This window comes from Ceratotherium simum, chromosome 16 (assembly GCF_057802395.1).
Source record: "Ceratotherium simum simum isolate JZ-2026a chromosome 16, ASM5780239v1, whole genome shotgun sequence".
Taxonomy (NCBI): domain Eukaryota; kingdom Metazoa; phylum Chordata; class Mammalia; order Perissodactyla; family Rhinocerotidae; genus Ceratotherium; species Ceratotherium simum.
The window spans coordinates 42,344,343-42,359,502 of NC_141915.1; the positions used below are offsets into that span (position 1 = coordinate 42,344,343).

Below are 15,160 nucleotides of genomic sequence, written 5' to 3' on the forward strand. Positions count from 1 at the left end.
TAAGTGGAGGAATGAAGGAGTCCCTTACAGGGCTGATGCGACAGTGAAATAAGGCGTCACTATGGCACGAGCCTTCAGGTTTCGTCTTGTGTTGCTATAAAAAAGTATCGATCAAATCATCTTTCAAGAAGGTAAACGAGCAGACGGGAGACACCATCTCTGAAGTCTGATTTTTGCTTTCGGTGAACACAGTGGAGAATTCGGAAATCCTCCCCCCTACTCCCCCGCCCCCCACCCCGGCCATAACGGCAAAGGAAAGAAAATTAACAGAGGAGCACGTTTCTGTCAGACGAGTTATTAGACTATTAGACGAATCAGAAGATGAAAGCAAAGGACTGGACTCTAATGAGGGAGGGAAAAGGATTATTTATAAGTGAAATCTCAGACTGCATGTCTTCAAATGGCAGTATCCTAGATGAAGTTGCTCAAACCCCAGAATTTCCAATTCAAAGAAAACTACAGGCTATCAAGGGTTATAAAATTCTCCAACTGTTGTGTTTTGACGATGCAAGCGCAAGAAGCAGCAGCAGGAGGGTGAGCCAGAACGTATTAGAGATGCATCTGAAATCAGGAAGCAGTATTTCACAGGCTGGGCCTGACCGTCAGTGAGCAGTAAGTACGCGGCACTTGGAGGGTGTTGCCGGATTCCGGTATGTAGACCTTCAAAACCTGGAAAATATGAGGGGAAAATGTGGGTTTGCTATGTTGCAATGCTTATGTCAATTTGTAATAAAGTCGTCTCCCACTATCCTTTATTTTCACTTCTAGAAGTTATTCACAAAGAGACTTAGAAAACAATGGGCCCTTCTCGCGTAAGGGCCCGTCAGAACAGATAGCAAATGTTCTCTGTTTTCCCCCCGGCACACTGGGAGTTAAGGTGAGCCCGATCGGCCTGGTTGTATGTTTTCGGGCCAGCTACATTCAGCGGCACAGGTGCGGCCCAGCACAATTAGAGAGGTGGAGGTTGGCAACTGGAGCATGACAGAGCAGGATCGAGGCAAGGGAGCTGACGGTACCTGAAAGGAAATTCATCTGGGTCAACGGGGATGCAGCGACATTGGGGGGTGGGGATGGGGATGGGGAGACGGGATAGCGAAGGTGGCAGGTACCAAAGGGTAGCAGAGGGAGGGAAGGTGATTGGAGAGTGCGATGCTGGAGGTGGACAGAGTTATAGCCATTGGTAATGAGAAGATCTCAGGTGGGCGGGGAGAATGAGTGGCTCCAGGTAGAGCTGAGGTCAACAGAAGTGAGAGGCCAGGGGTTTGGCAGGATCATCGGTGTGGCTGTGGAGAACACCGAGAATGATGTAGGCTCCAGGAATGCACGTCCTCAGGGGAAGGTTAGAGCGAGAAGTGAAGGGAGACTGAGAATAGGGGTCATGGCCGGAAGAACAAGGGTTCAGGAATCGGAGGGGGTTGGAGAAGAGGTCGGAGAGGATGCCGAGAGCCTTATGGGGTAGAGACTGGGAAAGGGGAAGAGCTGGGAGGCCCAGGCTTCTCGTGACAGACAGGCATAGGGTTACCACAGAGAGCAGGACTGCAGCGGCGACCATTAAAGGGTACACAGCTCGTGGGTAATGGAGACCCTTGGCGATTAGGTGGTTACCGAAGACCAAGATCAACACGAGGCGAGGCGAGCCGTAAGGGTCACGCGAAGCCTCGCCAGGATAAAGAAAACGCGCTGGAAAAGCTGAGAACGATAAGCAGCTTGCAGGAAAGAACGAGAAGGCGAGAAACAGAAGCCAGCACGCTAACGTGGAGAGTGTAAAGAAAACGAAGAACAAAACACCATAGTCTGCTTTTTGCAACCGTTGTTACAGGAGTGCACCGTCCCTGGAGATACTGCAATACCAGGTCGATGCGTGGAGTGGACGGAGCAAGCTCCCATTCCATCTCCCTGCTCCAAAAATCCACTTAATATATTGTCCTCGGATAGAGGACGTATCAGATATTAAACTGATAAGAACAGATACTACACTTGATCTTAGCCAAAAGGCCGAGAAGCGATACTTGCCACTCTAGCCTCCCCGTCGCCGGCCGCCTGTCACCCATCTTCAGCTCACGGTGAGCCGCGTCCCGCTCAGTCCCGGCCTCTCTTCTTTTGCTGCTTTGACAGTACGGTGGCAGTCGCCGGACAGTCGGCTCTGGTGCGGATTTTTCATTCTCTACATTTTTAAGGAGAAATTCTGAATCCCTGGTGGTTCCGTCGTTCGCGCGCTAAACAGTCACTTCTGATCTGCATGCCCCGCCTTGTGTCCCCAGAGGAGACGCGGCTCCCGCGGGCCGACTCCACCCTCCGGGCCGCCTCTGCGCGCGGGGAGCCCTCGCCCAACTGGGGGCCGCCTCCTGGCCTGTACGAGGGCGCAGGGACCGGGGAGGCGGGCCGCCTGCCGGGGACCGGGAAGGAGGAGCTGGCACGGTGGCAGCTCCCGGGCCTTCCGGGAGCCCCCGAAAGCAGGAACTTGCTTCCGTCCACTGCTCTTTCCCCCGCACGAACTGCACACCCAGCAACCGTTCAACGAATGAGATCGTGCCCGCGACTCGCTCAGCCAGTGCCCGACACGCCGCGACGATGACCGCTCTTCAGCCACCCCCGGCCCCGCTCCTCCCTCCTCAGGACCTCTCTGCTCGCGTCCGTGTTCTTCGGGCCGTCATCTGCCCAATACTAGTCCGGGTCCCCGGGTGGTTTCGTCCTGAGAAAGGGATGTCCTGGATTACTTTCACTGGCATGGGTGGGGGGCAGCGGGAGGGGTCGATCTTATAGGTGAAATGGTGCCTCGGCGTAGTTTTGATTGGCAGTTCCCCAATCACCGGTAAGGCTGAGCGTCCTCTCCCGTGCCGTGCCGGAGAGCCGCGCTTGTTTTCTCTCTGGGGACTCCTGTTCGGGGACTTCGCCCTTCTCTTGCTGGGCTGTCCGTTGGGCTCCATCATAAGGGCTTGGGTCTGCAATTTGCGTATTAAGGGGCTGGCCCTTTGTACGTAATGTAGAAGCGGTGAATATTTTCTCTTGTCCGATATCTGTCTTTTGGCTTTGCTTAAGATGATGATTCCATTTGCTTAAGGCTCCATCCAAAGTTATTTTTATATCATCATATTTATCAATTTGTTAAAAATCGCTTTCAGATTTTGAGTCAAAGTTAGAAAGAACTTCACCGAGAGGTCATAAAATAATTTCCTAAATCTTCCTTTAGGTCTTTTTCTTCCTCTTTCTCAACATCTAAGTCTTTGAGCCATTTGGTATTTCCTCTGGAGTACAGTGTAAATGAGTCAATTTCTCCTGCACACATCTGAGGTGCCACCTTTAATTCTAAACTGTGTCACACGCACATTTTGTGATATTCCTGCATATTTCTTTAAAAAGTACCAGAACACGCTGACCTAACCACCTCTGATTCTGTGAGTCCACCCACGGACTGACCCGTCCCTTCCATGCGGATGGCGGCTGTGCCCCATCAGACAGAGCCCGACACTGAGAGGCGGCTGTGATCCGATTCCTGTCCCTAGGCGTTCACGGTCAAGTGGGGGCATGTCTATGGATGATCCTTCCCTCAGGAGAAGGGATGCGGTTCCGGAGGTGACAGGCACTACCAGTGGGCGGACCCTCGCACGAGCAGGAGGCCGACTGACTGATAAAGCGCCTGTCTTTACCCTGGGGAAATGGATTTGCCCTGGAAGACACAGCTGCGAGTGTCTGAGCTCGGGTCCGGGGTCTGACCCCACAGGACTCTGGGCCTCCTGCCATCACCACCAGTTCCAACTTAACGAATGGTCAACAATCACCTGTGACTTGACCTGCCAGGGCCTGCACTTGCTCCTGGGAGTAGAGATGTGCCAGACACTGCTCCTGACTCTGGGGAGCGTCCAGCCCAGGACCGGGACCACGACACCTGCCCAAATGGCCAGAACACGAGTTTGATGAGGACGAGCGGACCTCGGGAGATGAACAAATGGTTGTGGCTCCCACCTAGCCGTGACCCCCTTGAGGCCCAAGGCTTCTCCCATTTGGCTCTGTGACCCTACCGGCGGGAGCATGCGACACACACCCGATGAATGAGAAAGTGGGGCGGATCAGGAAGCCAGCTGAATCAGGAAGGCCTTCCCGACATCCGGGAGGGCTTATAGGACAAGTCAGAATTTCGATGGGGGGGGTCGAGGGGGCATGTTGACATGAGGGGGGAACCTGGGCATTGGAGCCTGAGGCAAGAGCGTGGGCAAATGAGGGGACCGGTTTGCAGTCCGCTGACCAGCCCAAGCCACCTTCACGTTATGATCTGGGCCTCGGAACTGCCCCCGGGGACGCTTGCTTCTCGTGGGCTCTTTCCTACCGTGATCAATCCCCACCCCCGGGCCGGTCCCCTCACAGACTCATTCACATCCCAGACTCGGCCAGCTGGTTCAGCTTCTCAAGGGAGCCGGCACCCCTGCCTTGCCCCAGCCTGGCCCCAGCTGGAGCCCTCCTTAGATCAGATCGAGGCAGTTCAGTTGGTGAACCATTGTCTGCAGAAGCCAAGAGGCTGCCGGTTGGCCATCAGACTCGAATCCCATGGATGTTTGTTGACTGTCCGCTGTGTAGGGCAGGGTCACGGAAGGTCCCCTTTCATCTGTACGTTGCCCATGGAAGGTGGCTTTCCGCCCCCGTTTCATAGAGGAGAAAGCAGCGTATAGTAGTCTGACTTCATTTTGATGTGTGATGGCTGTCAGCTTTCGAGCCTCACTGCTCCCCTTCCTCTTCCTCTCCTGCCCTGTGGCTGGGCAAGCAGATATGAAAGCCTTACCCCAGGCCCTCCACTCACCACCATAAAAACATCAACCCAGGGCCGGCCCGGTGGCGTAGCGGTTAAGTTTGCAAGCTCTGCTTTGGCGGCCCGGCTCGTAGGTTCGAATCCCGGGCACGGACTGGCGCACCATTAATCAAGCCATGCTTTCTCGGTGTCCCACGTACAAAACGGAGGACGATGGGCACAGATGTTGATACCGAGCAACGGGATCGCTCTGCTCGCCACGATTTGAGCCAATTCATCACAATGAGTTAGAGATCGAGAAACGAAGTTTAGTTAGATTAGCCGGCACATTGGAAGACAGGTGACTAATGTCTCAAAGACCCATCTTCAAAGGTTACAGAATCTTGAGGCAGTTATATAGGGAAAACGGGCAGTGAGGAGGGGGTCCAGCGGTGTTGGTCTTCAGGCGTGATGGTGTCTTGACACGACTGCAGCCACGTTGGGCCGTTCCATTAACCTACAGCCAGCAGCACACAAAGAAATAGAAAGCTGCTGTCTGTGTGGTGGGAACTGGCCTTTCTCCCACGGAGATAGTTGCAATTTGTAAGAATTTCAAGGTCCTTTGGGCGTCATGGCCTGGGGCAGACTGGCCATCTGTGCCGGGCTGGGATGATAACCAGGGAAAACAAGGCAGGTACACAACTGCTGGGCTGGGACGCTAGCCAGGAGGCTCAGTGCACGTACGCCACTGATAACCATTTGCGCATGGGAACATTGAATGCTTGCTCTGTAAACTCTGTAACTGCTTATATAAACTGCTGGAAACCGAGGCCTGGTGAGAGTCTCACCTGTGGAAGGGACGCCTTGCCCAGGACGTGTGATTCCTGCCCAGCCGTGTCAACTGACGGGACTCTCCCGGCAGTGGGGCATGGATGTTGTGAGTAACCGATCTGATGTGTTCTCTTTTCGGTCAACCTGGTGTTTCTCTTTCCGGTTGATTTGTGTCATTTCCCTTCAGTCGATCTGGTGTTTCCCTTTCCGATCGATCTGATGTTTTTCCCTCTTACTATATGACCTATTCGAATCTGCCGCTATCTCAGCCGATCTGGTGTTTCCGTTTCCGATCGAGCTGGTGTTTTTCCCTCTTATCATTTGATCTATTCGGATCTGTTTGCGGACTATCGCCCTTATTCTCCTCTATATAATAAAATATACCTTCGGTCCATTTGTTTGGAGTGGGAAGTTTCTTTTACGTCTCCGATCGAATCCCCGAACCTCTCATAACAGATGGGCGCCGGGCATCGCATTGTCCCGTTCTTCTGTCAGCTGTGATGGAAACCTTGTAGGTGTGTTTCCCTCCTGTGGTTAGCCTGTTCCTGGAGAGAAACGCATAGAACAAAGTTTTTAATTTATCAAGCTACTGGGGAGTACATACGTAAGCGGAGGCCACAAATCAAGAGAGCATGTGAATTTTTTGGAGTATGGGCAGAGCAGCGAGTAGTCACACAGAGGAGGGGCTGGAGCCATTTAGTGTAACAAGATGGCCTCACTTATGCTCACTTACAGTGTTAGCTTGGAGCCAATCTTCCTCAAGCAAAAAAGAGGAAGACTGGCAATAGATGTTAGCTCAGGGCCAATCTTCCTCATCAAAAAAAAAAAAATTAACAAAGAAAAAACACAAAACACAAACCCAGTCTCCTTCCCCTCGGTTTCGAATGCGCCTGGGAGCCACCCTGCTCTCCCCCGAAAGCCTCATCGTGTGAGTTATAAACCCTTTGGTACCCTCCGCACGTGGTGACATCGGTCTCAGCATCCAAAACAAATTTGGGATGGGGGGTGGGGTGGGGAGGGCTCCATCTGGTTCTGCAGGGTGCAGCACAACACAGAAGCTACAGGACTTGCTCTCAGCGTATTCCGAGACCAGTCCAAAGGCCTCCCCGCTAGGTTGCGCCGAGACAGAACCAGGGAATTCGTCATGTCCTCATTCCTACGCTGTTTGCCCAGGGCCTTCGGTGTGTTGAACACGAAGCCAGTCTGGGATTGTCATAAACCGATTCATGACTGGATTTGCAGGAGCGCATCGAACACTTTCACCGTCACGGAGAATTCGTTGTTTCGGAATAAATTGACCAGCAGCAGCGTCTTCCCCGGACGCTCTAAGGAGTGCTTCTGGAGGCACACTGTGCACCCGACACCCGAAACACAGAGCGAGCTTTGAAGTCCACCGGCCTTCGGGCACCACCCCAGAGATTCGAATCCCATTGCCTTGCGGTGGTGCTGGGACATCAGCATGATTTAAACGAGCCCCCAGGAGATCCTGACGTGCTGCCAAAGTGGATCAAGACTGCCATAGATCTAGAAGAACGCATTTTCCTTCCCTCTCAGGGAAGACCTTTGTAGATATGACCTCATCTGCCTGTAATCTGTTCTGGGCGGTAGGGATCTGGCAGAGCGATTTTAGGGCTGCCGGAAGGAACTGGATTCAAATCACCTAAACTGGAGGTGGTGCTCACCTATCCACAAGCGCGTCGCTTTATGTGTTTCTATCAGAAACTGTCACCAAGCTGTCGGCCTGGGCCAACCTCAGGGGCGGAGGGCGAGGGAAAGCAGGCATATGAAGAAAACACTCAAGAGAAGAGGCCAAAGATATATGGGAGATTTGGCAGAGACTGAGAGAGTTTTCAGGAGATTGTGTGTGTGCGCGCGCGCCTCTGCGTTCAGAGGGGACGTATCAGATATTAAACCGATAAGAACAGATACTACATGCGGGGGTGGGGGGGCGCACAGATAAGAGAAAAGGGCGTGAGAGATGAACGGGGAGACCTGGGCTTTCATCTCCTGGGATAGAGAATGATGGGACTGGTCCTGGTGGCTGCACACAGGTCAGCGGACACCTGACGGCGAACACGTACAGCCCCGTGTGGAAGGGATGTCTTAGATGCTCCCCTCAGGGACTCGAGAGCCTGCCTACGGGGCTTCCAGCCTTGCGGCTGCGTGGGACAAAGCGCAAAACGCTCGACCTCCTGTGCATGGCTGTGTGGGATGGCAGCCCGGGTGTGTCAGGTGCTTAGATCAGCGATTTCAGGACAGGGTAGGGGAAAGATGGAGCCTGGTACGCAGACGTCACTACCAAGGGAGCCAGACACAAGCTCGCTCTCTCTCTCTCTCTCTCTCTCTCCCTCGCAGCATTTGAAAAGTAGAAAGAAATTTAGCTTTAAACTTAGCCTACAGGGCCGGCCCCGCGGCTTAGCGGTTAAGTGCACGCGCTCCGCTACTGGCGGCCCAGGCCCGGATCCCGGGCGCGCCCCGACGCACCGCTTCTCTGGCCATGCTGAGGCCGCGACCCACATACAGCAACTAGAAGGCTAGTGCAACTGTGACATACACCTATCTACTGGGGCTTTGGGGAAAAAAAGGAGGAGGATTGGCAGTGGATGTTAGCTCAGGGTTGATCTCACAAAAAAAAATAAAATAAAAAATAAAAATAAAGTTAACCTACAGATGAGGTCCTGTTGCCAACCCCACCCGCAATATACAGCAGCCGGTACTCTTAAAGCTTCCTTCCTTCCGATAACCTGAGCGAGAACTTAAGAAAGAGAAAAGATCTCCGTTACAAAAATGCGAAACTAAGTGGGAAAAAGGACTCGCCCACAGAAACAGCGTTGCGTGTGGCTCTCTACAGAAACCCAACAACTACAACTAGAACAAGCGGAAAAAAGTGGAAGCAGCAGAGAAAAAGTAAACTTCTCAAGCCAGTCAGTCTGTCATTTGTGTCACCGCTTTTTGCCCCCGAGGGGGTGCACCGTTCCTGGAAGTACTGCAATACCAGGTCGATGCGTGGAGTGGACGGAGCAAGCTCCTATTCCATCTCCCTGCTCTAAAAATCCATTTAATATATTGTCCTCGGATAGAGGACGTATCAGATATTAAACTGATAAGAACAGATACTACACTTGATCTTAGCCAAAAGGCCGAGAAGCGATGCCTGTCACTCTGGCCTCGCCGTCGCCGGCCGCCTGTCACCCATATTCAGCTCACGGTGAGCTGCGTCCCGCTCAGTCCGCAGCCTTGGCTCCCTAGCCTGTGGTGGACTTCAGACGCGGTGCCGCCGCACTTATCCTCCACATTCCGTCCATTTTCACCTGCCCCTCGGCTCCCCGCCGTCCTTCCCGGGAGGACGAGGCGCTCTTTGCATGCCCCGCCCCTCGCCGCCCGGGGGCGTGGTCACCGCGGTCGCGCTTCGCCCCGGGCCTCGGGGCCTCCGCGGCTCCGCGCTCGGAGCTCCGCCGCAGCCCGCCGCCCACGTCCCGGCTCCCGGACGGCAGCAGGGGCGCTGGGGCTGGGCGGCGGGAGGGCGTCTGTGGAAGGGAGCTGTGGGACCAGAGCGGTCCGCGCGCTCCGGAAGAAAGGCCGCGGGGTCATCGCGGTGCATCCGGGAGAGGCGCGTCGGCCCGGGGCCTCTAGGCAGGACCCCGACCTTGGGCGGGGAGCGAACTACGGCGGAGGCAAGGGCCGCCGTGACTGTGCCGGCGCCGGTCTCCGCCCCGTCTTCCTCCCCAGCCTCCGTGACTGAGACCCCCAGCTTCCCCGGGCGGGCGTCTGTTTCTTCCCTCGGTTCTCCGCAAAGCCTGTAGTGAGCTGTAGGGTCTGTGAGGCTGGGGGCGGTCGGCCCCAGACCCACTGACTCATCAGTTCTGTCAGCCCTGCGGGGAAGGCACCGCGGGCACACCGGGGCCGCGCGCCGGGCACTGCGCTGCGTCCTCTGGTATGTTTTAACCCGTTTGGATCCTCGAGACCCTAGAGCGGGTTGAAGCTGTTATCAGCTCATTTCGCAAACGTGGCCACCGAGGCCAGAGAGGTTGAGAAAACCTGTCCGGTGTCACACAGCTAGCAGGCAGCCGACCTGCGGGCCTCACCCGGTCCCAGGACACCGCTCGCGCCTGGAGCCCAGGCCCCGCTAACGGATGGGGTCTACAAGAGGGAAGCCATAAGAGCAGGGAGCCGACCGTGGAGCGGAGAAGGGTTGCTGGTCGGACACACATGGGTCGGCTGGCGCGAGGCCCGCAACAGGGTGATTTTGCTAAGGGCGGGTGACATCCGCCGTCACGTCCCTGCCCGACGGTGCCCCGGCTCTAGGCTCTGTGACTCTGCGGGCCGGGGCTTTCCCCCTCTCCCGTGGGCAGGCGTGATCTCTCTCTCACTGGTTCTCAGCGCCGCGCCAGGGTTAGCGGGAGCCTGAGGAAGTCAGTCACCTTCCCGACAGATCAGCTCTGAGGGTGGAGATGCCAGCCACGAGGCAGAAGCAGCGTCTCTGCCGGTCGCTTCTCTGAACCTCCATCTCCTCGCTGGAACCAGGTCCCAGTAAAACCCAACCTGGGGACTGTTTTGAGCAACCGCCCTCCTGACCCCGGCCCCGGGGCGCCCCTCGGGCCTCAACCTGGTTTTGAGTTGCCCGGTAGCGCGTGCCAGCCCCTGACGTGTCTGTTTGTTTGTTTGTTTGTTTGTTTCTTGCCAATGGAGGACGTTTAGTGAATCGAATTGAGTAGAAGGAGATTATCTGGGCAATCGAAATGCGGGTGTTGTGGGTTTTTTTAATGGGGGTATCATTGACATATAACATCGTATTAGTTTCAGGTGTACAACATAACAATTCGATGTCAGTATCCACTGCGAAATGATCTCCGCCGTGAGTCTAGTTACCATCTGTCACCATGCAAAGCTACAAATTTTTATTCCTCGTGAAGAGAACGTTTAAGTGTACTCTCTTAGCAACTTTCTAATATGCAACACAATAGGATTGACTATGGTCGCCGTGCCATTACAGTAAATCCCCACGACTCACCCATTTTATAGCTGGAGGTTCAGACCTCTCGACCCCCTCCGGACATGGTATACATGTGCCGTGTCTGTAACCCTGCCTCCCCCCAGCCACCAGAAGATCCCACTCGGACTGCTTTTTCCACTGCTCTGTCCCCCGTACTCAGACCAGCACCCAGCACCTAAATATTTGTGGAATGGATGAGTGAATGGATCGGGATTAAATGAGATAATCTGTCAACCTTGCTTACCCAGCGCCAGGCATGTGCTTATGATGGTGACTCTTTGGGCCTCTGCAATCCAAGACCTCTCTGCTTGGCTCCATGCTCTTCGGTGGTCACTTTGTGGTTTCCCAGGTATCTGGACCCTCAGACAATTACGTTCCCTGCAAAGGAGCGTCTCCCGTTGGTCTCAGTTCGCCTTCTAGCGTGCGCACGGGCCTCCCGTGAGTCTGGTTCACTCCAGTCAGTCCCCCTCCCCACCAGGCCTGCTCAGATCAACTCGCACAGACAGTTGTGCCCGCAAAGCTTCGGTCGGCACCAGGCCTCGTCCAGGCGCCTCGTGCCTTCGCTAAGGTATTGCACCCTCACGGTCCCTGGTACCGCCGCCCCAGAGGACTCGGGAGCCACAGCTCAGGGATGGGGACTCTGGGAGCACCCCGAGACTTCTCAAGCGGTTCCTGTTTCTGCAGCCTGGCCAACCCAGTATGTTATTGATGCCGGCCCTGATATCAGTTGCCCCACATTAAACCCAGCATATCTGAGGTTCAAACCAAAAGCACCCATCCTCTTTCCCTGCTTCTCTAAGTTACATTCATCTGTAAATACCAGTTTTTCAGACCTTCGTATCCCTCAACTTCACAAGGCAGATAGAAGTTACACATTGTTAAAAGCCCAGGTGGCCTCAAGCTGGGCTCACACTGAAGTTTGGGCTAATTACCAGTTCTTGAGGTTTGTTACAGGAAAACTGATATCCAGAAAATATCAAGAAGCTAGAGCTTCTCAGACCCCAACTCCTTGACTCCCCGGCACCAGAATCCACCATCCACCGCGGAGACAGTTGAAGGACACCCACCTGTGATTCCCTTATCTCGGCGTCCTCCTCCCTGCCAGCAGCCTCACAAGGCCAAACGCAGGCTGATGGGAAAGCGCAGACCAGCAAGGCCACAGGCTCCCCCTCCCTACAAGCAGCCACATCCGTCACAACCTTTAAAACCCCGTTGCCTCCCATCTTTCGGGGAGATGGGAAAAATCTGAGAGCTCTCGTCTCCCGGCTGACGTCACCCGAAATAAAAACTCTTTCCTTGCCGTAAGCCCGGTGTTCCAGTTTTATTTGGCCCCTCTTGTGTGGCGGGTAAAGAACCTAGGTATGTATCCGGTAACATTATCAGGCTCTTGGGGTTTTGCCAAACTCACAGGTTATAAATTATATCTCAGTGCCATTTTAGTATGCATTTCTCTCTTTATAGTTAGGTGGTACATCTTTTCCTACGTGAAAAACCACGTTTATTACCTTTCCTGTGAGCTGTGTGATCTTTGCCCATATTTTATTGGGTGGTTCGATTTCGGTCAAAAGTTGACTTGGGGGGCCGGCCTGGTGGTGTAGCGGTTAAGTGCATGCTTTCCGCTTTGGCAGCCCGGGGTTCTCGGATTCGGATCCTTCCTGGGCGCGGACCTACTCACCGCTCATCAAGCCATGCTGAGGCGGTGTCCCACATAGAAGAGCCACAACTCGACAACTAGGATACACAACTACGTACTGCGGCTTTGGGGAGACAAAAGAAGCAAAAAAGAGGGAGATTGGCAACAGATGTTACCGCAGGGCCAATCTTCCTCAAAAACAAAAAACAAAGAAAAAGTTGACTTTTGGAGTCGGAGTCACAGGGTGAGGAAGAGTTGGGTCCTCTGGGAAGAAGTCACTGAGACAGAGTGAGGAGTATAAACGGTTGACTGGGGTGGGGGCCTTAATGCTTTGAAAGATAGAGAAGGGGGGAAGCAGGGGTGGGCAGGGAGAGCCTCAGAACCCCTGCAGTCTGACCAAGGCTGGGCCAGTCAAGGGAGGTTCAGAAACAAAGAAGGCCCCCGGAGGAGCCCCGCATCCGGACGCCAGGGAGAAAATGGCCGGGCCCTCCCACCCCCACCGCGCTCGTGCTCGCGCTCGGGATTCAGGTCCCCAGGAAGGAGTATGGGGCCCCCGTGTGGCCTCCGTGGCCACCATCGTGGCCCCACCGTTCACATGCCCATCGTGCCAGGCCTGGGGTGACCAGCGACAAAGGCTGGCAGGGTCATTCCGTCTGTCGGTTGTCCAGTGCCTCTTTCTCAGGCCTCTCCTCCTGCTCAGGCTCTATCCTGATCTGCCACGTGCACCTTAGGAAGGCCTGCCGCAGCTGCTGGCCCCGCCCACCCCCGACGTCACAACCTGGAGGCCTGATGGACAGTCCGGGGCCCGTGGTCTCTGACTGTCCCGCGGTCAACGTCCATCTCTACCAAGGCCCGTCTCTCCTAGCGAGCCCTGGCTCGCTTTTCAGAAGGTGGAGAAGTCTCTTCGGTAGGGGGTGTGGCCTGGTTCTGGAACCCCGAGGGCCCCAGTTGTGATCCTCCACTGTGGCTGGCCATAAACTCCACACAGCATCTCTTCCCTGGCTGACATGCACCCTGTCCCCAACATGATAGGGGCCGCTGGGTCCTGTGGCCCAAGCAGCAGGGCTGCCCCACTGCACTTGCAGGGCTTCACAGCCCTTCTGTGCTCTGGGCTCAACTCCAAGCTGAAGGTCTTTTGCTCAAACACCTGGTGTATGAGCCCAAGCAGTACTTCCAGGTGTGGAATAGCGTTGCTTCCAGAACCTGAAGAGGCTCACGGGGCCCTGGGCTTCCTTCTCAGTGGTCGGGGCCACAAAGGGGAAGCAACTTGCCTCTGCTTTGGAGGGGACATCCCAGCCCGCCCTGGACAGCAGGAGCCCCTGAACACCGTGCTGCCCTGTTTCACCGGAGCGTTTACTTCCCTCTCTGACTGGGGGGCACAGGAGTGTGTGTGTCTCATGGAGCCATCTGGTGTGCCAGGCCCCCCAGCTCATCTGTAACCGAGCCAAAGGGGCTCATTCTGCTCGCTGCAATCCAGCGCTGATCAATTGCAAACGCGTCGGTGGTTGAGAAAGGAAAGTTCATACGATTCGCTGGCATAATCGGAAGATGGTGGACTAGTGTCCTAAAGAACCATCTTAAAATCATACAGAATCTTGAGGCAGTTATATAGGGGAAATGGGCAGGGAAGGAGGGGGTTTAGGGATATTGACCAATCTGGTGTGACGAACTTCAAGGTGCCACATTCTCTCTCTCTTCTGTCATCTGTGATGGGTACCAACACAGAGTTTTTCCTTCTGGAGGTCGTCGTGTTCCCGGGGGACTCAGAGAACAAAGTCATTGTCTTATCACAGCTGGGAGATATAGGTAAGCAAAAGCCATAGAACTAGCAGATCACGTATTTTGCAAAAGCGAGAGGTGCTTAATCATCGAGGCTACGAGGCTACGTGCAGGCTAGAATGTATTCTTAGAGACTAGTGAGTCAGGATCACAGTTACAATATTGCTTCCTTTCCCTAAGATGGCTTCCCTCATGCTACCTTAAGACCTAGCTGTTACAAATCTGGCCCCCTCCGTGGGATGCGCCAGAGGGAGTGGATCGACACGAGAGTCTGTGGGAGCCTCGGGGGGCCTAGGCCCCTTGGTCCAGAGACCCGAGAGGACAGAGAGAGGCGCAGAGAGGTAAGGTCGCCTTGGGGGGAAGACCTCAGCGTATACCTTTGTGTTTCTTTTCCCCTGTGAACTCTTCATCCCTTGCTCGTTTCCCATTGGGTGTTGGGCTGTTTCTTGTCAATTTCTAGGAGCTCGTCATGTCATTGGTGATTATGCTTTTCTGTGGTATATTTGCAATGTTTTTCTCAGTTTTTCATTCGTCTTTTGCTTCGCATATGATGTTTTGTGTTCTGCAGAGAATTTAGATCTGTAACTCAAGTATATCAATCTTTTCTAAAACTTGGGCTTCTGGATTTTGAGTCACAGAAGGCCTTCCCCAACTCCAAAACTTATACAGTTATCTATTACGTATCTGTCTTTTGCCCGTTTTCTCTTGGGTGTTCAGCTGTTTCTTATCAATTTCTGGGCTCTCTTTATATCATTGGGCAGGATAAATAGAAACTAATGCCTTGCGTCAGTCGAGGGTATCTTTTGCTGACAAACGAGTGTGGGCAACTCATGAAAGGAAATGGTTTTCAGGAATTTCAGATTAGGAAATTATCATGGATCCATAATGATTGACGGCTCTGTTCTCTCCCTCAGAGACTATAAACTTTCTCAGAGCAGGGGCCTGTCTTTGTCATGCCTATGCCCCTGTCACCACGTCTCAGCACACGGCCATCACTCAATAAATATTCCCTGAGTGGATGCACCCTAATTGATACCCTTCATTCAGGAATCTGACCACGTTGGGGGATGCCTTGGTGGTAGACATGTATCTCCCACTCTCTTCTCCAGTCGAAAGCTTCTACCCGTATCCTCTGTGCCTTTCCGCCCTCTACCCCTGGATTAGAAAGGTCAAATACAATTATTATCAACTGTATTCATCATGG

The 15,160-nt window shown here is 54.1% G+C and overlaps 2 non-coding genes across 2 annotated transcripts; both read right to left on the minus strand.

Moving 5' to 3' along the window:
- Positions 1-1,816: 1,816 nt before the first annotated feature.
- On the minus strand, positions 1,817-2,007 carry LOC147915037 (U2 spliceosomal RNA). The gene has a single exon (XR_015554850.1). It is a non-coding gene; the product is annotated as a U2 spliceosomal RNA (small nuclear RNA).
- A 6,505-nt stretch (positions 2,008-8,512) lies between these two features.
- Positions 8,513-8,703, minus strand: LOC147915038 (U2 spliceosomal RNA). The gene has a single exon (XR_015554846.1). It is a non-coding gene; the product is annotated as a U2 spliceosomal RNA (small nuclear RNA).
- Between the last annotated feature and the right edge of the window lie 6,457 nt (positions 8,704-15,160).